Source organism: Lampetra planeri, chromosome 58 (genome assembly GCF_965212315.1).
Source record: "Lampetra planeri chromosome 58, kcLamPlan1.2.h2, whole genome shotgun sequence".
NCBI lineage: Eukaryota > Metazoa > Chordata > Hyperoartia > Petromyzontiformes > Petromyzontidae > Lampetra > Lampetra planeri.
This window is the reverse complement of record NC_136164.1, coordinates 2,817,163-2,841,876: the sequence shown is the minus strand read 5'-3', so window position 1 is coordinate 2,841,876 and position 24,714 is coordinate 2,817,163. Positions and strand designations below refer to the sequence as shown.

At 45.0% G+C, this 24,714-nt stretch overlaps 1 long non-coding RNA gene across 1 annotated transcript in view; it reads left to right on the top strand.

Moving 5' to 3' along the window:
• LOC144735995 (uncharacterized) overlaps positions 1 to 23,024 on the top strand; it is a 39,791-nt gene extending 16,767 nt beyond the window's left edge. The window contains exon 3 of the long non-coding RNA XR_013588708.1: positions 18,875 to 23,024. This is a non-coding gene — a long non-coding RNA (uncharacterized LOC144735995). The remainder of the gene's footprint in view (positions 1 to 18,874) is intronic.
• The last annotated feature ends 1,690 nt before the right edge of the window (positions 23,025 to 24,714 follow it).

Genomic DNA, 24,714 nt, shown 5'->3' with positions numbered 1-24,714 from the left:
GTCCAGAGTACACGCAACCAGATCAATCACCGGCCCCGTCTGGGTATTAGGAAGTTGACGCGGACCATGTCGCGGGGCACGTTCAGCAGCACAGTCACAATGCCAGGGGTTGTTCTGGAGATCTAGGAGCTCCAACTTACCTAGGCTGTCAAAAGCCCCGTCAGGAACACCCTGTAACCTCTCGTGTTTAATTTGTTTGTTTTATTTTTACCCAATTGTCATGTCATGAGATGAAGAATATATTCAGAACTCTTTAATAACCCCTTTTCCTGAAGACGACCGCTTGTGTTGCGGAACGTCGATATTTTTGTTATTTTTTCTGTCTACATGGCTTTACCGAAAGACCCAAAGAATATGAACTCTTTAATAGTCTAATGTAGCACTCAGAGACGCTGTCTTGCTTAAGTTATATATATATGTTTTATACATTACAGGCCACCCGACTCGATGACATGTCATCAGGTGGACGCAGGTTGATGATATACAACTGGGTGACTCTATGGAGCTGCCACACGACGTTCACTATATAGCTGACTGACTATATAGGAGCCGTCGATGTAGTGGCCACGGCGAAGATATATAACTTCCTTCCCAGCCTTCCAAGACGATGAGGGCGATCCACCATGATGACAGCGACGACGGTCCGGACCCCGAATCCCCACAGCAGCCCTGAGCCTCTCTCCGCGCTGCCTTTTATCTCCCCTCTACTCCGCCACGCCCCTTGTCCCGAACGCTCTCCTGTCGGAGATTTCCTTAGCTTCACTAACACCTCGTGGGTTCCATCTCTACCCCCGCCATGACTCCTCACCCAGTTACCTCACTTGACCCTGCCTGTCCTCATCGCAGCAATCTTTATTTGTGGCCACTAGGCCCCTTACTGTCCTTACAATAGTATAGCGCATCATAGAGTCTTAGAAAACGGCCCACGGACTCCACCTCTGTGTGCTGAGGGAGGGCCGGGTCTCAACATGAAGGGGCGGGTTATTAAACAGGAAAGTCGGGAGCCGAAAGGGGCAGAGACAGAGGAACGAGCAAGAGGGTTGGTCATTATAAGGAAAGACCGGAAAGACCGGGGCCTAAAGAGGAAGGGGCTGGGCCTAAAGAGGAAGGTGCGGGGCCTACAGCGGTTGACCTTCCCTCTTGAGTTAAGATAGTAAAAGCATATAATGAAATGCGTGCAGCAGGCAGCATAGCTTTAGTGTTGTATATGTGGCCACGGGCCAACGAGTCAAATTTAATGTGGTGATTTTTTGTGTGTTCAGGTGGTCACACAAGCGAGGTGGGAGAAACTTAAGCTGCAGAGTTAACTCAATCAGGTCTGTCACATATAGTATAGTTTCATTAAATTAAGTAACTGCATTAATTACATTTCTGCAAGAAAGACTTAATTTTTGTGGATGCGATAAGCCAGTAATAAAGCCATGACAAAGCTGATGATACAAAGACAGCTCTTATCTTGTAGATGGAGATCTAGGCTGTGTCCCCTGCTGCCCGACACGAGTTCGAAGCTTTGTTACATAATGAACACTTTAAAAGACACGTTCAGGCTCGCCATTACAGCACTATTGTAATGTCACGACTACAGGAGTCTCCACGTCGTGTGGCTCACGCGGGTTGGTTGACCAGAGGCCTCGTTCGTGCGTCCGCCTGCCCGTCAGGAACGCTCTGTAGCTTATTGTTTAGCAGCTGCAGCGTTTCCAGCTTGGTGAGCTTATCAAACGCTCCTTTGGGAATACTCTGCAGCTGACTGATATTACACCACTACACGATGACAACGTTTAAAACAATATCAATGCGCGCTGAAGATGTAAATTGCATTTTATATTATAATATTGAATGCTCAATGGTACTAAAGTGAGCAATGAAATCTTCGTTAAATTGATCAGAGTTTAAAAATATCGGTGTCTCTTACTCCCCAGCATGTTCCCAATGTGATATCAGCGTCATGTCACGAGACAGTGACGTGATCCAGAAGCAGAGATGTCAGCGCAAGCAGTGCCGAGTTAGCGGTGACCCAGGGTCAGTGCAGATGCCCCATTTCAGTGGTGTGGGGAGCAGCCAGGAAATTAACTCGGAGGGTTGGGTGCGGGACGCAGTGTAGCACTAAAAGGCAAGACAAAGATGTCCCATATAGCTTTCTCAGACTGTTGGGGCAAGTGCTGCTAGAGAGCACCTGTGAAGGCCGGCACTGGACACAAGGGGGTGGGCGGCCAGCACCACGCCTGGCCGCCTTTATCTCCCTAGTGGCGATGATTTTACACCACACAAGGTACTCATTTGAGGCTGAGTCGACCTAGGGGAGGCCGAGGACCGGTTCAAATAATTGCCACTGGTGTTGGTCATGAGCAGGAATCGAACTCGGGTCTACAGGTTTGTAGCAGAGTGCGCTAACCACCGCTCCTCACCACTAAAGCACACACACACACACGGACAAGGACACTACATGTGCATTCGAATGTACACACGTACATGTGCGCCGGCCTACACATACACATTCTGTATACATGTCATTATGAGTAATATACAGACATTTCTCCAAATTAATAATTGTTATGAAGTCTTCAATCGCATTTGTGAGAACTTATGTTTTAGATGCAGGCACATAGGACACGACGGGTAACGAATCAAACACATCCATCAAAATTATATTAAAAAAACGAAAATGAACAAAAATACGTAGGTAACACGAGGTAATAAAATAATCGACAATTCATCGCATCATGGTGGGAAGACGAGAGTGGAGTGACGGCGACATTCACAGCGCACGCAGCGAGCCCCGCCTGGAGATGGGGAAGTTGGCACGCACCGTGCCCAGGGCGCGTCCAGCAGCACAGTCACAATACCCAGGGGTTGTCGTTGATGGACAGAACCTCCAACTTGCCCAGGCTGTCAAAGGCCCCGTCAGGAACACTCTGTAACTGCTCGTTTGTTTTATTCGCTTTATTGTTTTAAACCCGATTGTGTTATTGAAGTCACGAGATGAAGCATTCATTCGGAACTCGTGAATAGTAAATCGCATCACAGCGTCTTGGCAAATTACTCATGGGCAGAAAATAGCACAGAACTACCTCTGACATTATTTGTATTCTAAAGAAGTAGACTTTATAAAAAATGAATGCATAATCACATTTAACGTGGCTGTGTATTTCTCCCGTGTGAGTAGGAGTAGTCATTGGTAACCGGTTTAGTTGCGTGAGGCAGTCGAACATGCGAGGTGGGAGAGACTTGAGCTGGTTAGTCTGCAGGTGTAACTCCATCAGGTTTGTTATGTATAGTATAGTACAGTTTATAATTCTAATGAAATGGCATCCTTATAAGAACGACGTATTGTAACTATGATAAACCAGAAATAAAACAATATCAAAGCTAATATAAAGTTAACTAAGAAATATACTAGCCTAAAGAGATATCTCTTATCTTGTAGATGTACATCTAGGCTGTGTGTCCCTCGCTGCCCGACACGAGTTCGAAGCTTTGTTACATTATGAACAAATCAGACACTTCAGGTGCGCCATGACAGCACTGTTGTGACGTCACGACTTAAGGCATCTCCACACCGCGTGGCTCACGCGGGTTGGTTGACTGGAGGCCTCGTTCGTGCGTTCGCCTGCCCGTCAGGAACGCTCTGTAGCTTATTGTTATGCAGCTGCAGCCTTTCCAGCTTGGTGAGCTTATCAAACGCTCCTTTGGGAATACTCTGCAGCTGATTGATATTACACCACTGCACGATGACAACGTTGCAAACAATATCAATGCACGCTGAAGCTGTAAATGGCATTTTATATTATAATATTGAATGCTCAATGGTACTAAAGTGAGCAATGACAATCTTCGTTTAGATTGATCAATGATTAAAAATATCGGTGTCTCTTACTCCCCAGCATGTTCCCAATGCGATATCAGCGTCATGTCACGAGACAGAGTGACGTGATCCAGAAGCAGAGATGTCAGCGCAAGCAGTGCCGAGTTAGCGGTGACGCAGGGTCAGTGCAGATGCCCCATTTCAGTGGTGTGGGGAGCAGCCAGGAAATTAACTCGGAGGGTTGGGTTCGAGACGCAGTGTAGCACTAAAAGACAAGACAAAGATCCCCCATATAGCTTTATCAGACTTTGGGGCAAGTGCTGTTTGCGAGCACCTATGAAGGCCGGCACTGGACACGAGGGGTGGGCACCACATAAGATACTCATATGAGGCTGAATCGACGAAGGGGAGGCCGAGGACCGGTTCAAATAATTGTCACTGATATCGGTCATGAGTGGGAATCGAACTCGGGTATACAGGTTTGTAACGCAGTGTGCTAACCACTGCGCCACCACTCCTCACCACTAATGCACACACACACACGGACAAGAACACATAATTTGCCCTCGCATGTACTCACGTACATTTGCGCCGGCCTACACATTCACATTCTGTATACATGTCATTATGAGTAATAAACAGACAGTTTTCCAATTAATCATTGTTATTGAGTCTCCAATCGCGTTTGTGAGAATGTCTTTTGAGATTCAGGCACATTGGACAAGTCGGGTAACGAATCAAACACATCCATCAAAATTATATTAATTAACAAAAACAAGTAGGTAACACGAGACAATAAAATAATCGACAATTCATCGCATCATGGTGGGAAGACGAGAGTGGAGTGACGGCGACATTCACAGCGCACGCAGCGAGCCCCGCCTGGAGATGGGGAAGTTGGCACGCACCGTGCCCAGGGCGCGTCCAGCAGCACAGTCACAATACCCAGGGGTTGTTGTTGATATTCAGAACCTCCAACTTGCCCAGGCTGTCAAAGGCCCCGTCAGGAACACTCTGTAATTGCTCGTTAATTTTATTTGCTTTGTTTTAAACCCGATTGTGTTATTAAAGTCACGAGATCAAGAATTAATTTGGAACTCGTGAATAATAAAGCACATCGCAGCGTCTTGGCCAATGATGCATGGACGCAGATAGCACAGAACATGCTCTGACATTATTCTCAAGAAGTGGACTTTATTAAAATGAATACATAATTACATTATTCGTGGCTGTGTTTTTCTCCCGCGTGAGTAGTCATTGGTAACCAGTTTAGTTCCGTCAGGCAGTCGAACACGCAAGGAGGTGGGAGAGACTTTAGCTGGTTAAACTGCAGGTGTAACTCCATCAGATCTGTTATGCATAGTACAATACAGTTTTAGCGGTCTAATTAAATGGAATTCTTATAAGAACAACGTATTGTACCCAGAAATAAAACAATTTCAAAGGTAATATGAAGTTAACTAAGAAATATACTATTATAAAAATGATATATCTTATCTTGTAGATGTACATCTAGGCTGTGTCCCCTGCTGCCCGATACTAGTTCGACGCTTTGTTACATAATGAATAATTCAAAGACACGTTCATGATATCACTATTGTGACGTCACGACTAAAGGCGTCTCCACATTGCCAGAGGCCTCGTTCGTGCGTCCGCTTCCCCGTCAGGAACGCTCTGCAGCTCATTGGTTTGCAGGTGCAGCGTTTCCAGTTTGGTGAGCTTATCAAACGCTCCTTTGGGAATACTCTGCAGCTGATTGATATTACAACCCGAAAAACGTGACGATTCCACTAAAATGTCTGCTCGCTGAAGGTGTGAAGTGCACGTATATATTCTTATCTTTGGAAACGGAATGGTATCAAAGTAAGAAAATTACAATCTGAATTCAAATTAATCAGGTTTGCTTAATGTGTGAACGAATAATGTCCGTTGTGGACATGTTAGACACGAGTGTTATATTCAGCCGAATTGTGACACATCCAGTGTAACATTATCGTTCATCTACGCCGTCATTGGTGGTTATCATATCGAGTAAGATTTCGTAACAGGCGGATGAAACAGTTTGGTGTCAAGAAAACTGCAACTCAACGACATACAGCTGCTATTCTGTCTATATGTGTTTAGGCTGTGTGTCCCATACTGTCCAGTACTGTACTAAGTTTGGGTAATCAATCAAGGCGTAATCGAGGGGTTACAATCATCATCAGGTACAAATGAAAGAGAAAACAAACCTAGTAAATTTAGAAATATAATGCAATAAAACACAGAGAGTCGGCTAACATAACAGTCAACACCCTTACCTGGTTGATTACGTTATTCCAAAGATTGCTAAATTTGAGAGAGAGATAACACAGAGACACACAGAGAGAGACACACACATAGGCACACAGAGAGAGACACACACATAGGCACACAGAGAAACAACGCCTCTGTGTCGAGGCCTTAAATAGAGAGAGAGGGGGCAGAGAGAGAGGGGGGGGGCAGAGAGAGAGAGGGGGCAGAGAAATTAACATGTCAATGAGAGATTTTGAGCTTTTGTGACTGCAGGAAATACTATAGCGACAACACGAGGACACAGAGAGAGAGAGAAAACACACTTAATCAAACAAACTTAGTACAATTTGGAAATGTAATGCAAAGCATTGTGTTTGCATGTTTTACTACAAGCATGCGTGCTTAATGCAGACTTGGCGCCTGGCAATAGGTGTCTATTTGGTGTTTGAACCTATCATTTTTTAAATCAGTAATGATAATCATTCTTGAAATATGTTTCAGAGGCCTCGAAACGCAACAGAATCTGGAATAACGAGACCTGTGCCCGACGTGCATTCAGCTTTTGGCTGCTTTAGCCGCACAGCAGGAGCAGCAATTGCGCAGCCTTCATCAGGGCACGGATTCGTGGTTGTTATTCCTCCTCCCTACCCGGGCACTTTCTATGAAGGCAACGGAGGCCAATGCCACTCATCAGAATGCCCGAGATACCTCACTGAGGCTCAAGTCTCGTTCTCAGGAGGGTCGTGCCAACTTAATGTGTGTATTCCATGAGTAATTTTCGGTATTTTTTTAATTAGCAAATTTGGACCATGACGACGCAGCCCTACAGCAGTCTACTTTTGCGAATGACGTCGCAGGATCTTTAAATCTAAGTCAATCTCAGCATCATGTCTTGGCCAATCATTAACGTAGCCTATTACGTGCCTACCACAATGGGAATTCACGTTGGCTGAGCGCTGTAAGTCGCAATGCAATGGGTGTGAAGCCAGAGTGTAAGTCGCCAGTGCCATTCATTTGCCCATCTGAACGTCAGCATCACTCTGCAACTCATTGGTACGCAGGTCCAGCGTTTGCAGGTGGATGAGCTTATCAAACGCTCCTTTAGGAATACTCTGCAGCTGATTGGCATTCCACTACAAGCAATTAACATATTTTAAAACAATATCCATGTACGTTAAATAGGTAAGTTAATCTATAAATTAAGCACTCAATACTATGCCAAAGTGAGCAATTATTACTTAAACACTACTTAATATGAAAAAGGGTTAAAAATGTACCTAAAAATGTCGCCTCTTTCTCCAAATTATATGACAACCGTGTCAACATCGTCATGTCATGCGGTGAACAAACAAAAAAGACATGATCCAGAATGTTTGCAGCCAGCAGTGCACCACCTTGTGTCAGAGAGCGGCCACAGAACTACGACTTTAGTAATTGCAGAACAGCTAGGATCAAATAACCAGGAACCAGCACCACCAACAACAAAGAGCATTCCATACGCCATAAAAATAGTGTTTTACATTTTTAGGGATGTAAATGGCGGCCCTGGGGCGTGACTGTTGTCAGTAGACGCGCTCCCTTACCTGCACTTACCTGCCGATGGGGACTCGAGGGGCCTGTCACAGCTGGCTCGGGTGCCATCGGGAGAGTCAGGGGAATTGACGTGGCAAGAGGCGAGGTGGGGCCACGCTCGGGGAAGGGAAGAGGCGGGGCCTTCGGACAGTGTCGGACAGTCAGTGTGGTGTTAGGGCTCCGGGTATGAAGAATCCTCCCTCCCTCTCGTTGGGGTCTAGAGTAGCCTTGTTGTAGCCGTTACTGTTAAGGTGAATAAAGTGTGGTGCCTCCTATCCCAGTGTGCGCCTCGTCAGACACGCATTACACATTCATAAAGCCTACGTGTTAAACTGAGTGTTTTACATATCAGAGCTGGAAAAAGCCGAATTGGATGACATGCAATCGTATATGAATCTGGGTAACTCTCTTAATAATGTTGACTTTCCACCAAAATGTGGCCTTAAAATGAAAATGTATTTCAGCACTATACACTAAGTTCATTTTTCAAATGCAGACATTTTCACTTCAATCGCATACATGTTTCGATTATCCGTTATGAATGACATCGCTATCGACACTTCGCTGGGCAGCTGAGTCTCTCGCAGAAACGACCTGCAGTTGATTCGTAACCAGTTCCAGCCTGTTGAGGTTTGTGAGCTTATCAAAGACTCCTGCTGGAATACTCTGCAGCTGATTGGTACCTAAATTGGGGAAGATAGCAGGATAACACGAATGTATGTTCTTTGCCACAGTTAATCTACACATTCATCATGTATATTTAAAGTAGTGTGTCGTTTGCAAGTGTTAAACAAGCTCATAGTTGCAGAAAAAATGTAAATCGCCAGCCTCTGACTCGCATTGTCTCAGCCCGGCACGCTCCATCTGTGCGGGAATTCCCCCTCTCTCTATGTATTTATGTTACGTATATTAACATCTCACATATAATATATTTTTGGGGATAAATAAGATATTTGTACACATGTATTTTATAATACATATCATAGTGATGTTCAATAGAATTATGTTCTATGGACGATTCCTTAAATATGTTTAGTATCGGACGATATTACATTTACACTCGACACTGGCTTTTACTTAACCACTGCATAATACGGCCTGTGTAACGAGTCGCAACATTTCCTTAAGATGTCGCATCACTATCACCACGAGCCGACAGCGATATTGATGTTATAGCGTGGGAGTCCACGTTAACTGAGCGTTGCAAGTCGCCATGCAACGAGTGTGGAGCCAGAGTCACATTCACGTGTTCCTTGTGCCCGTCAAGGAACGCTCTGCAGTTTATTGTCACGCAGGTACAGCGTTTGCAGGCTGGTGAGCTTATCAAACGCTCCTTCAGGAATACTCTGCAGCTGATTGTCATTATAATTTGACACACGCCGAAGAGTGTTGACACAATATAAATGCTGCACGCTAAATGTGGCAAGTGAAAGTTTATATACTCAAGACTCGGCGGTATAAAATATGATCCTCGCCTCTCACAGCGAGCAGCGTTCTCGTGTCAGAGAAGAACCTCAGAAGATCGCGCTACGTGATTATATGTGTGCAGTGATGCCAAATGTTTCTCACGTCGCACGAGGAACATGGCAATCTAAACACATTTTTTAAATCTCAGAGCTGGAATAAGCCGAATTAATTTTTGTGTTAGATCGCATCCATAGAAATGTGTAATTTTAATTAGATCTCGCAAGTATCAATGTGTCGCTATATTTACGCGATCTAGCTCAAAATAATTTTATTATAGACAACATTGGTCGCGAAAGCCGACGTATGATACATATTGTATCTTGCTGCTATGTATTGTTCATACACCGTCTTAATAATGTGGAGTTTTTAAATACCAGAATGTAGCCTGAAACTGCCAATGTAATTCAGCATTACGCTCAGCTAAAGTTCACACGCAGTCATTGTCACTTTGATAGCATAAACACGTGTACTATGAGTTGTAAATGACATCGCTGTACACGCTCGCCTGCCGCCTGGGTCTCTCACAGAAGCGATCTGCAGTTGATTCGCAAACAGGTCCAGCCTGTCGAGGTTGGTGAGCTTATCAAAGACTCCTGCTGGAATACTTGGCAGCTGATTGTTATTCAGGTACAGTACTTATTTAGAAGCTAAGCTAATAATGGAATTACGTCTAAAGGTTACAATTAACCTACATGAGTACACAAAACACGTTTTGTAGATATGCACTTTAAACGGAGTGCACATTGTTCAAGTTTAGATCGATATTCTTGGTTCTTTCGGTAAAGTCACGTAGAAAAAAAAAATATATTATTTATAAATGTAACATTTTTTATTTATATTATTTTATTATTTCCCTTATACGTGACTTTACCGAAAGAACCAAGAATATCAATCCCTGTAATCACGAAAGCTTTAAATCAAAATTTAAGTTTAGATTGATAGTAAGCGCTCGAGAAGCGGGAGTTTGGTTGTCTCAGCCCAACGAGATTCAGCTGTGGATGTTCCACACACAGCAGCAGCGCAGCCTTCGTCAGGGCACGAGTCGTGGGTTCGTGCACTGCCGATGGAGGAGTCAGTATAGCCGATCACATTGACCTTAATAATTATTAGTTTCAATACAGCAGCGTAATGGATGCAAATGCATCACGCAGCGCTGCACAATCCACAGACATAGGGACGCACATTTGAAGATGTTTTCATTCAAATAATGAGCGTTCATGCATGTGGGAAGAAACCGGAGTACCCAGAAAAAACCCACTTGGGCGAGGGGGAAACACTCTATCCCATTCAGAAGGGACAGATCGAGAGATGAATCTGACTCCTGACGAACCTAGTGATGGCACCTCAACACCCACGGGGAGAAAGTTTCCACAGCATTTGTGCGATCCACCCAACCCTTGTCGCCACAGTGCTGGCAGCGTGCAGTCACCAATGCCCGGCCTTGTCTAATCGTCTCTAGCCTGGGATCAGTGTGGCACACAAAGGAGCGATGCTCATGTTGCAATGCGCTCGCCAAGTAAACGTCTACTTTATACGTATTCGTCAATACAACATTGTTTTGATGAGTCAAACTTGTATATTTCAAGAGCATACTGTGGTGGTGTCATGGCAATTAAATGTAACCGTTCATTTGGATTTTTGTGGATAAAACTATGTAGACAACAGCGTTTGTATAGATTTGACTGTAGGAAGAGTGCGTGTATACCATCATATACGGCGGTAGCGAACGTTTGTCACCTGGAAGAGCTCTACCTGCTCAATAACCAGCTAAAGTCTCTCCCGCCTGGGGTGTTTGACAGACTGACTAAACTCACTCTGCTGGACCTGAGCACCAATACGTTGCAGGGGCTCTGTCTAGACGGGGTTTCGCCGCAAGCAAGAGCGTGGGTTAACACGGGCACCATTGCACCACAGCCTGCGTGTATAACAGATGGTTGTATGTACTGGATGCTTTATATGGTGGTACACGTACAACTCTTTTTGTGGGTCCATTTCTACAGCAGGGATTCCCCGAGCAGGGCGGGTCCTGGGAGCTGGTCTGATCACACTTTACCATAATACAGGTTGTGGGGTTAGACCGCGTGAGTGTAAATGTGTCGTAACCCTCCACCACCCGACACGGCCAGTGAGGTTTGTCACATAAACAACGCACCAATTAGTTTACTACTTCAGCCCACCGGTGTGTTGGAGAGTAAATTTACAACATTGGCAATTTGAGTGCCGTGACGTTTCTCTGCTAATTTCATCATCCAGCACCATCGGGCGATTTGCCAGTACAGTGAAACAATCCACCTGCTTCCGGTCTTAAATAGAGCAAGATGACGTCATCACTGAACCCATCAGGCGCTGAGATCAGAGGCGGAGGAGGGGGGGGGGTATTGTAATTATTATGAATAATATTGGTCGCCAAAGCCTACATGTTAAACATACTTCACCATGTTGGTGAGTGTGAGTTGGTGCAGTGAAACGTAAACGTGGGCGCATAGAAGTCCAGTACAACAATGGATTATACTGCACTTCCCTCTGATGCCCACAACGATAGCCCCACAGCAGCCTATAACAGCTGTCATATATAGCGATCACGCATCAAACCACTTGCCAGGCTATGACCAGCTTAGCTCCTGAGATCTGGCGAGACGGGACGCAGTTCGGGTGATTTGGCCACACTGCAACATTGCACGCATTCATTTTAAGTTTGTGAAAGAGTAGTAGCAGCTGTTTGATTAGAATAGGGGTGTCGATTTCAGCACACCTGGGATTCCTCCGGACACCACGTCTCTGGATTTCAGGTTCAACTCGTTCACACAACTCCCCTCCAACCATGTTTCAGAGGCAACGTGCATTGCATCTCCTGCGACACCGTGAACATGCAATGGCCTGTGTGAGCGGCCCCCTTGCAGAAAGAGATTCATGCCTGGAGACACAATCGTTAAATGATACGGATAGTTCAGGGCGGCAGTTGATAGGCTTGGGCAGGATAATTCAGTGCTTGCAGAGACTATAGCAAAATAATGATAGTGATAGGGGTAGTGATAGGGGTAGTGATAGGGGTAGCGATAGGGGTAGCGATAGGTGTAGTGATAGGGGTAGTGATAGGGGTAGTGAAATGGGTGGTGATAGGGGTGGTGATAAAACACGGAAACGGAAACAACATAGGCAGACACACATGCAGAGACACATCGAGCGAAACACACATGTTGTTTCCGTGTCTGTGTTTTATCATTCCTTCTTACCTGATGATGGCTGCTAGTGTTGCAACAGAAATGTCGTATTCTATTATTATTATATTCTATTTTCTACGTTACTTTACCGAAAGAACCAAAGAGGAATTACGATTACTGTATATAGCATTTAGTAATTTTTCACACTGATAATGGTCATTTTGGTGATGATAATATGTATATGTTGTGTATAAAGCACTACGTTCATAAAACGTGTTGCCCTTCACAGTATATATGCAGGCCAGCATTGCAGCGTTCAGTATATACAAACCCATATTCTTTTACAGCAACGAAATGACAATTAGTCAAATAGTTACGTGAAATCACGTGCGCCTGTGATACATGGTGTCGCTATGACGATGAGAAGAGCGAGACTTGACGTCACAGTAGCCCCTGGAGCTGTCTACCAATCAACTGCAGAGCGTTCCTCACGGCGCATTTGACAACCTCACCAAGCTGGAGACGACGACGCTCAGCAACAACCCCTGGGGTGTGCCTGCTGCTTGCCATACACGTGCACGTACGGGTGCAGAGATAAACTGATTTTTCTACGTATGCGATATCACGATTCATAATTATAGTTTATTTTGGGTTAGAATCGCGAGGGAGCTGAGATTTGTTGTTAACGCCGGATGATTATGGGTGTAATCTCCAGTGATACGTCGGATAAAAAATGTCAATGTTGCTTGTCTTAAAAAAAAACATTCTTCAGTTTGCTGAAAAACAAATTAATGAGCATATTTGTCCACGTGACAACTTAATATGATAGCCTGTGTCGAGTGCTGGAGGGCTACCGTTAAGACGTAACATTATACAAAGACGATAAAATAAACTCATTATGAATAAAATATCAACCGTACAGCTTTGTTATTGCGAGCACCTCCAATTAGCACGATTGGCTACTTACGGTGCGAAAGAAGATCAACACACATTAAGGCCGCTACGGTGCGTGATGGAGCGGTGTGACCAGCACGACGTCCGGCCGGCCGCCTTTGTGTCTCCGGCGCTGATGTTTACACATCGCACCAAGTACTCATTTAAGGCTGAGTTAATCTAGTGGAGGTCCAGGACTGGTTCTGATGTCACTCACAATGGATGTTAGCCATCAGGAACTATACTCATGATATAAGGCGTAATACTTAAGTTGCACTTTCATAATTGTGTTTGTTATTGTATTGCACTTTTACTTTGTTAAAAAATTATAGTTAATAGGAGCAACGATAATCACGATATATCGGTATTTGACTAAACGGACGATACAATTATTGCAGATCTCACATTGTACGATATATCTTAGTATAGTCATAGCATGGCAACTCTAATGCAAATGTACACATTGTTATAGTTGGCCAATGTTGCACGTGTACACAAGAGGGAAACATTCATTAACTCGGGCGATGCGAGTGGAGTGGAAGCTGATAGTCTAATCCGGGTCACCAATGTCCACACACACAAAGAAATATCTCGTTAAATTTAGTTCTCCACTTAATTTGGTTAACATTCCAGCTCCGATGATTAAACAGATCGGTTTGATAGTGAACATTACTTTGAGTGACAGTGCGCGTGGAAAGAAATTTCCTTCATTGTGTGTGGTAGATCAAAGCTCACTTAAAATGGATCTCAGAGGTAGCGCTTTGATATCCTCTTCCGTGGGCCATTTTCTAGCACGGTGTGATGCGCTGCGCTTTCACAGTTCAGAATGGACATGACTGCGATCGCACAGAAGCCCCATCAGCATTCCCGATGGGGCTTTTGACAGCCTGGGAAAATTAGACTACATGACCCTCAACAACAACCCCTGGGTATTGTGACTGTGCTGCTGAACGCGCCTCGTAGCGCGCCCTGAGCGCGGTCCGTGCCAACTTCCCCAACCCCAGGCGGGGCTCGCTGCGTGCAGTGAATAATAATGTGTTCGATTCTCTACCCGATCAAAGTTACAAATCACATTGGCAAATGTGACTTAATCCAGCACGAATCTTCTGCTTCAGGATATCTTTTGAACGAAGATGTATAATGTTAAGGGAGGAAACAAGGTTCTTCTAAAACGTTGGTGCTGCAACGGCAAAGGCTTTGTCACCTTTTCCGATTCTTGTTCTAGGGATATTTAAAAGGCAATTCTATGGGCGCCTTAGGTTTCTTGAATTTCATAATGGGGTTAACGAGTTAGCTAAGTATAGCACAGATTTGCCAAGAAGGATGTTATGGATGAACAGGGCCCAATGTCGATTTCCTCTTGCATCAAGTGAAGTGATATTGGAATTTAAGTAGATGTCACTATGGTGGGTCCTGTATGGTACATCCAGTCCAAATCGAAATTCGGAATCATAAAGTGGGTTTAGTCTGTTTAGTGATTAATCAATAGCTGATATGTAAGCAACGTTACAATAGACTAAAAAGTGGTAGAATGATTGCTTCAACAATTGAAACAAAAATATAATGGGAATACAATGTTTGTTTTTGTATAAAAACCCTATTTTCATTTGATATTCGTTGAGATGTGATCAAGGTGGGGTGGGGATTTAAGTTGTGAGGCCTGCGGTCCCGTGAACCTGTGGTTGCTGTACGCAGTCACAATCCCAGGGGTTGCTCTCGAGTGTGATTCTGTCCATGGCTTTGAGGCTATCGAAAACCCCGTCAGGAACGCTCTGTAGTTTATTGTCATTCAGCCTGAGCACTGGCATACGGCACAATAGATTACATGTGGATGTCAATAGCTAATGAATGTGCGAATAATTATATGCTTAAATTAATGCAAATTACACAGACATGAAATTTCACTAATTATACGAACAATGCATTGATAAATTATACAAAACGCGTATGCAAGCTATAAAATGTCATACCGTTTGATTGCGGTGTTTGCATTCCGCAGCAAGAGACGTTGCGCTTGATATGTTTAACTCCACAAATTTTACACGAAGAATTACAATGGAAGTGACTGAAACGACATCACTGCAGCGTCGAGGATTGTCAGTGCGAGTCGTGGCATCGCCGAGAGTGAAGATGAATCGGCGCGTTCGTCTCTCATCTGAACCTGTATAACAATCAGCTGCAGAGCGTTCCGCACGGAGCGTTTGACCGCCTCACCAACCTGCAGACGATTCGACTCAACAGCAACAACTGGAACTGCAGCAGCCACCGCTCCCTTCTGTACCCGCATCTCGTGCCTTCATTGCCCGTGACCAAGTCTTCCGGCATGCGCCAAATTATAAGGATGATAATGATTGTGTTGTGGTAGGTGTGAAGATTATTTGGTTTAAATATATAATAATGTATCATATTCTATGGTTCATTCGGTAAAGTCACGTAGATAGAAAAACATATAACAATTAAATAAAAAAGTGAATATATAACAATGTTTAACATCCACATTATAATGATGTATTATTATTCGTTTCACATATTAGTAACAGGCTCGACCTGGATAGGAATCAACTGCAGAGTGTTCCTGATGGGGCGTTTGACAGCCTCGCCAACCTGGAGACCATGAATCTGTTTGACAACCCCTGGGATTGTACACTGAGACGGCTGTAGGCTTGAAGCAAGGCTGAAAATATTTCTTACTGAGGCGTGAATCCAACTTCCTAAACCCTTTAGCGGCCCACATGTAAACAACAAGCCCTTAGCACTATCCAATAACAATGAGAAAGGTAGAGAAAGCTGGTTTCTCACAGTAAGTCGATACACCTCCGATCAGCACGGTTGGCTATGTACGGTGCGAAAGAAATTCAACATAATGTACATATATACACACACGTGTGTATAGAATGCTAGAGCGTGATTGGACTTTATTCACGAATACGCAACATGATCAAACGAACGCGTAGCTAGGCACTTGGTAGGTATGTGTGGTGAGGGTGAGAGGTGTGTTGTACGGTGTGTAGCCCAGAGGTAGGTATGTGTAGTGTGGGTGAGAGGTGTGTTGTACGGTACGTGTGTAGCTCAGTGGTAGGTGTGTGTGGTGTGGGTGAGAGGTGTGTTGTACGGTATGGTGTGTAGCCCAGAGGTAGGTATGTGTAGTGTGGGTGAGAGGTGTGTTGTACGGTACGTGTGTAGCCCAGAGGTAGGTATGTGTAGTGTGGGTGAGAGGTGTGTTGTACGGTATGGTGTGTAGCTCAGTGGTAGGTGTGTGTGGTGTGGGTGAGAGGTGTGTTGTACGGTATGGTGTGTAGCTCAGTGGTAGGTATGTGTAGTGTGGGTGAGAGGTGTGTTGTACGGTATGGTGTGTAGCTCAGTGGTAGGTGTGTGTGGTGTGGGTGAGAGGTGTGTTGTACGGTGTGTAGCCCAGAGGTAGGTGTGTGTGGTGTGTGATGGTTGGTGGCATACAGGGTGGCTCAAAAGTCAGGACACGGAGGATGATTTAATTTATTTTAACGCTGTCATTAACATATTTTAAATGTGTATTTAAGTTAATATTTAATATGTTATCATTGTAAATTCATATTTTTCTTCTTATTTTGAGATTTTATTTACAAATTGAAAGAATATGTACTCAAGACAAACGAGTTCAATTAGTTTTCACGTATTATAAAGAAGGCACCTCTAATCTCAAAATTAATCTTAAATAATTCATATTTGTATTCGTGTGAATGTTAGTTAGCTTGAACATTTGTTAAAATAAATGAAATAACCCAACGTAATTTGTTAAAGTACGTAATTCGAATGATCCTATGTGATTTGTTAAAGTACGTAATTCTAATGATCCTATGTGATTTGTCAAAGTAAATATGAAACCCTGTGCCCCGACTTGTGGGCCACTCTGTCTGTAGCGATGAGACGCGACTGGGTGATTTGTCAGCGGGCTCCAGTGTCCAAGTGGAGTGCCCAAGTGGAAGTCTCCACTCAGAGTTGTTAGGCAACTGTCCAACGAACGTGGAATCTGCTGTGATACACGCGGCAATCTCGGAGCGAAACGACTCGCAACGGAATTGAAACGGTCACAGGCGGCTGCAGAGATGGACACGCGGCGTGTGGGTTGAGTCTTAATTATTGGGGATGCTGCGTTGCCTCTCGCCGCCTCCTCTGCCGAGACTACAGCTGCTGCTGCTGCTGCAGGCTCCATCTCCGCTGTGGACGTGCTATCGGCGTGTTGTCCGCGTGGAATCGTCGCCCATGACGCATGCTCGCCTATACTTTGAAGGCAGTCGTATTGCCAATATGTGTTGAGTTTGCGTTACATCGTCTGGAGCAGTGAGCTTGCCGTCTGTAGACTTCACTGTTGGACCGTGAGCTCCGATCCACTCGCTCAGGTAGAGGATGCCGCAGCTGCTGCAGTTCCACGCATTGGACGTCAGAGTTATCGTCTCCAGCTGAGGCTTGCGATGACCACTCATTCGATTAATCAGCGATGAATAATAAATAGAATCCCGTGCTCGCGACACGTATATTCAATCGTAAATCGTGTGTGCGGGGGAATCAATGAGCTGATTTAAGTCGAATGATAGTGGATCAGAGATTACGGTCCAACAGTGAAGTCTGCAGATGGCAAGCACTCCGCTCCAGACGATGTAACATGCAACACAACAAACACATCCGGCAATAACACTGCCTGAAATTGCAACGAATGTATAATATTCGACGCTTCGGGCAATGGTCCTTCTCTGCAGCGCATGAGACAGGAATTAGACCGATTAAATGTGCATTATAAGGATGATAATTAATGTGTTTAGGAAGACATGAAGATGATTTGATTTAAATATCCATTATAATAAGCAGTTTTAAATATACATGAGAATTGTATTTTATCACTATGAGTTTCACATATGCTACAATGGATTGCATAAACACGATGTGGCACAGGAACAGGCTCGACCTGGACACGAATCAACTGCAGAGTGTTCCTAATGGGGCGTTTGACAGCCTCACCAACCTGGAGACCATGAATCTGCTTGACAACCCCTGGGATTGTACACTGAGATGGCTGTAGACTTCAAGCAACGCTGAGAACAAATCTACTTACTAGGGTGTGAATCCAGCTTCAGTAAACATTTAGCGGCCCACACGTCAACACAGCCCTTAGCCCTGTCCAATAACAATGCGAAAGGTACAGCAATCTGGTTTCTCACAGTCCGTCTGTACCACGAATACGCAACGTGGCTAAAACAATGTGTAGATTGGTGTAGTGTAGGTGAGAGGTATGTTGGTTGGCATGTGTAGCTAAGAGGGGTGTATATGGTTGTGTATGATGTTAGGTATATGCAGATTAGACGTAGGTTATATTGGTTGAAAGTGACTAATTCGGAGACCAGCCATAACGTTGGTATCGTTTGCTGAAATTAAAAACTTTTAGATGTGACCTGTTGCATCAAATTCGATTTGATTGGAGATATGGAATTAAATATAAAATGTCCTATATGTCTTATATATCAACCTAACTAACCCCATAGTATAAGCTGTAGTGGTTCTAGCCTATTGGGAACAGGGTTACCGATTGTATAAGTTTCTCAACCCAGTTTAATGCACGTCTGGGTGCTTCATTCTGATTGTGATCACATTTTGTCGCAATCTCAGACTGGTTTACTGATGAATGTATTTTCAGAATGAAGCAATGAGGTCGATTCCTGGCCACGACAAACATCGATGGCGAGTGGCAGCTGGACTGGTCCCGAGGCTGAGCCTCAGCAGCCCGCCCTGACCTCCGTGGTGAAGTATGGCCAAGGTTACCCCATGAAGGGATCATGAGAAATATAGACACCAACGATGTTCTGTGTATCTTGGTGCGTATTTAGCAATGCGATTTGGGAAACCACGTAGAGTTGAGATCATTCTCAATTTATCTCTTCTGATGTGGAACTAACGAGGGGTAGTAGGTGTGTCGTCTACACGACACGAGGCGTTCAAGTTAAGCGACGAACCCCAGTCCCAGGGGTTGTTGTCAATAATCATGGTCTGCAGATTGGTGAGGCTGTCGAAAACCCCGTAAGGAACACTCTGCAGCTTATTCTCACTCAGGTACAGCAGGCTCGTGAACGCGACGCATGAAGAACATTCACGTTACATTGGCGATGCATTTGACGAATGATACAACGCATTTGACTACTTACACTTACGATGAATTTAACGACTTACACTAGCAATGCTTGTGACTAATTGCACTGCCATTGCGTTCGATTCATTACCCTAGCATTGAATGGGGCGAATTGCACGAACTATGCATTTGACTAATTACACTAGAGATTAATTGTACTACTTAAACGAGCATTGGATATGCCCAATTGCACGTGACCAATTAAAGCACCGCGTATAGAAGCAGTGAAATGTCAGGTCGTGAGATTGCGACGCTCCACACCCACGGCGACAGCGGGGACGTTCAGCATAATTATACCGCGTATGTTTAACTTACATGACAATGGTAAGAACTAATACGACGATATCCCTGCGTTACTGATGATTGTCAGCGTTGGTCGCGGTGTCACCGAGAGCGAAGCGATGCGTTTCTCTGTAGCCTGAACCTGAATAGCAATCAGCTGCAGAGCGTTCCGCACGGAGCGTTTGACCGCCTCGCCAACCTGCAGACGATTCGACTGGACAGCAACAACTGGAAATGCAGCCGCCACCGCTCCCTTGTGTACCCGCATCTCGTGCCTCCATTGCCCGTGACCAAGTCTTCCGGCTTATGCCAAGTTTAGACAGATCTCGAAAGTGAAGCAGCGTTGAGACTGGATAGTGCTGGGATGGGTGGCCACGATGGACAGACCGGTTTGTCGTCGGGTTTGCAAGGCCACGCAGTGTGCAACAGAGGACAGAGCAGTGCATTACCGCACTGTGTGTTCCTTGCCTTCACCTACCCGTACTGACCAGTGTGGTGAAGTATGGTCACGTATTTCTCATGACGCAAATGGTATGATAGCCTTCGTGAGCCATCTTCTACCTCCATCTCGTGAAGTTACACGAGGCGTCTTGTGTGTTATCGTGATAGAAAAAACCAAAGAATAATAAAAGAATACATTAATAAACAAAAATCTGTTAATGAACACAAAGCGAAACATCACATAGAGATATATATTACGTAGACTACTGATTTAAACCAGAGTTAACAGCCATTGCATGGGGAGCAGTAGCGCAGTGGTGTGCGCGCTGCGCTTTGCACCTGACGTGAGTTCGATTCTCGGCCAAGTCTAACATCAGAGTTTACATGAAAAGATATTGCTTGTCATACTTTATGGTCATGGAGGTTCAGCTATAGCTATTGCTTATTTAGGGCACGCTCATGTTTAAGGCATTGTTTTCGATTGTACACAACGTGTAAAGAGGTATGGCTGTAAATAATGTGCACACTCGTGCATGGGACTTCAATTTCTACAAGACATGAAGATTGGTTTAGACTGCTTTCAATAACAAAATTGTCAGTCGACTGTTGGATGGAGCCCGCCCCACGCCGTGCGGGTTGCAAAACTTACTTGACCATATTTCACTAAGCCCATGAGTGCCGGTGCGTGGGAGCATACGAGTACAGTACGACGATGGGTCTAGCTGCACTGCCGTCTGCTATATGGTAGCCACGCTGCCACGCAGCCAAGCGCTAGCCAGGCTCCAGACTGCTGAGCTTGTGAGATCTGCCGAGACCGGGCGCTTACATTGCCAAGTGGAAGTTTCCACTCAGAATATTTTATGCAACTGACCAACGCACCTGGAGTCTGCTTTGAATCACGCGGGAAACTGGGAGCGAAACAACTCTCAATGGAATGTAAATGATCACAGGCGGCCGGGGAGATGGACACGCGGTGTACGGTTGGAGTATGAATTACGCGAGATGCTGCCGTGCATGCCGGCACCTTCTCCTCCACCGCAGATCTTGCTGCTGCTGTTGCTGCCGATATTGATATTGATGATGACTGTGATGATTCGGATGATGCTATTATTGCTCCTCAAACAGCGATAGAATTGGTTACAGGGCGAGAACAATTAATATTTAATTATGAGCGATGTGTGGTTTCCAATAAAGCAATATTTAGTATATATATAGCGACCTCGTCGAGACCAATATCATTACAGATCATGGACACTATTATTGATCAATGTTGGCAATCACATTAGCATGATGATTGTTCTCCTGCAACTGAATATCAATAAGTTGCAGAGCGTTCTTGACGGTGCCTTTGACAGCATCGCACAGCTCACGAGTGTGGAGCTCCACAGCAAGCCCAAGGAGTGTCTCTGTCGAGACTGCCAACGCAGCGTTCATGTAGCACGTGGCCTTCCCCCGCACCTCGGATTGGCACAGTTGGCTCCGTAGGGTGCGAAATAAGTTCTCCACACACACATTACTCGCCTCTCGCGAGGAGGAGGTGGAAGTGTTCAAACCGTACGCATTGCAACACGAGTCCATGCGGAATGGCGACGGTGCATGGGGAGAGGCGAGGAGTGACATGTTCTGCAAAGATCCCACGTGACCAGTGTGGGGATTAGGAGCTCACGGGCCTTTTGTCAGTGAAGCTGCCAATCTTTGGAGCGCTTTGCCTTTGCTCATAAGACAATCATAGTCGCTCGAGATATTTAAGCCTGCCTGAAAACGCACCGCTTTAAACTCGCCATTGACCCGTGTTCTGGTCGTGTACCCTGCATGCTCTGGCTGTTTCCTGCTTTCCATACACGGTCGTGGCGCATTGGGATCTACGGATTAAATGCGCCACTTTACAAATGTAAATGATTATGATCATCACGTGTGAATGCATGCTGTTATCTGTGTATGTACATATATATGATTCATATATTTATAGATGCACCATCAGACTGTTGATCCAGACGGTGTAACGTGCACACGCGACTCGAGTGCTGTGAGAGAAATTATAAAAAGAGGGCGGATGGTCAGAGGCAGAATTCAGTGAGCAACCCGAGCTAAGCCAGCCGCTGAAATGAGCGGAAACTCCACACAACCACCACAACACCCACCAACACCACTATTAATCACTCCACATTTACCACCACCACCACCACCACCATCTATCATTACACCACATCTACCACCAGCACCACTATTAATCACTCCACATTTACCACCAAACACCACCATCTATCACTACACCACATCTACCACCAGCACCATTATTCACAATCACAACATCTGTCACAGGGGAGACCCGAGTCATAAAAAGGAGAGCAAAAAAACCAGAACAATGAGATACATCAACGCAATATGAATAAAATTATATGAATATGCTCACTGCAGTAGGCTGTGTAGGCTATATTCGTACGTAGAATATAAGGTTAATAATGTGCCTTTATAGAGCGCTTCAATGCTCAAGCGACACGGCGAGCCTGACATCACGCCCCATCTCGTCTCGTCCAATGTCCAATGCCCTGCTGCAGTGTGGCCAAAAGGACCCCAGGGCATTAGTCTTCCAGTAGAGGGCGATGTTACGATGTGGGTTTTTTTTGCCAAATTGGGTATTTTAATTTTCAACTTTGGTCCACGACTCCGGTACAAAGGACCTATTTTTTTCATGAATATATACATATATATATATAAGGTTGTGGGCTCTTTAACGTCCACTGCGAAGCCGACGGTACATCGTGTTTTATTGGTTTATGGATCCATCGTATTTACCAGGGCGGCCGTTGGGTTCGAACCACGAACAAATGCAACACGCGACACAATCGGCCGTGTCAGAAAGAATGCCTTCGACTGCTGACGAAAGTCACTTGACTCGGCTACTGAGCCTCTATATTCATCTTATTAAACGCTTTAAATATCATTATTATTGTTGCTGTTGTTCTTGATTGAATGGGCTCGTATCTGCTGTAGACAGCTCCGTCTATACTGATAATCAACGACCGCGAAGTCTCTCCCATCCGGGGTGTTTGACAGACTGACTAATCTCAAGGAGCTGTGGCTGCATACCAATCAGCTGCACTGGGTTCTCCATACGTGCCCCTCGTTCTGCCTGAGCATAGCAGTCAATGTTGTCCCATGCTGCGATAACGTTGACTAAACCATGCGTGTATAATGTACAGCCCCATCGTAAAAACATTGCTGGATGAACGCCTCTGCATGCCTCTGGATCAGACGTGTGGATTGTTTGACCACATTTAAAAAAAATAATTTGTCCATTCCAAATTTAGTGAAAGGAAATTTCATGGACATTCATTTATATTTTTCGCAGTATTTACAATTTCTCCTGTAACGCGGTTGTTTTTGCGCAGATTTTGTTATAAAATTAGAAGTATGCGTCACTCCCAACCTGCAGACGATAGTCCTCACCGCCAACTCGTGGAACTGCGGCAGCTGTGACATCCTGTACCTGAGCCAGTGGATCCGAGTCCATTCTCAAACGGTGAAGTCAGTGGATGGCAAGACGGTTGATCCTGACGATGTAACACGGTCGCAGCAAAAACGAGTGCCGTGGTCTCATGGACGACAGCGTCATTGGATGTGCTCGTGCCAAGAGACACGAGAATTCACGCACAGTCAAACGCGGCGCAGCACGATGAGCGATTGAGCCAAAACAGCGATGGCACGAGGCACAGACCGTACGCAGCCAATGACTCACTTCGCCGCCCACCAGAAACCGCTCTGCAACTTATTGTTTTCCAGATCCAGCCGTTCCAGGCTGCCGAGTTTGTCAAATACCCCATCGGGGACACTCTGCAGCTGATTGCGATCCAGGTCGTCTAACGACCGAGAGTAGCCGTTTGTTTCTGAGCAAAGTGTCCAATTACAAAAAATGAATTTAATTACAAGATTAGTAACAAAATTATTAATGTTAACACTGCATACCACAATTACCGTGCCACTTGATTATGGCAATGCGGAACAGGATCACGACAAGCCATGCAACAATGGAGATATGCTTAACAGTTGTGATGACGCTCAAGGTACTATACAGTCCTTGATCAATTCACTGTTGGATGGCTCCTGGGGGTTATTTTGTCATCCTTCACCACTTTGGACATTGTGAGTTGTTGAAGGTGAGGATCATAGGCAAGAAAATATCTAAGTGCAGAACAACAATGGTGTTTGCTGCACTGCTCTCTTCTGCCCACCACGTGGCCCCGCAGCCTATAACACCTGCTGTTTGTGCATGGTGGTCACCCACCCAAGCACTTTCAGCCGAAACGGTGATGAGTTCCTGAGATCTGACGAGATCGAATACGCCAAAAATGCAGTACTCATTGATAATAGGGCACAGCAATGGAAACTAGGCACGTGCCAACAGCATACTTGCTGTACTGCAGTACGACAGCCTGCAATGATTTTAGCATAGCAAAACAATCATCAGCATTATTCGTATTGTGTATCTGCTGTGCTTAAAGGTGAGGTTATGAGGTGAACACTCCTTTTAACAGTGATGCTTTTGTAGAAATGTTGTTGTCTGTGTTGATCAGCATACCGAGGCCTTCATCAGTGGGCAACCAAAGTCGCACGTGGGTCGTCTGCAA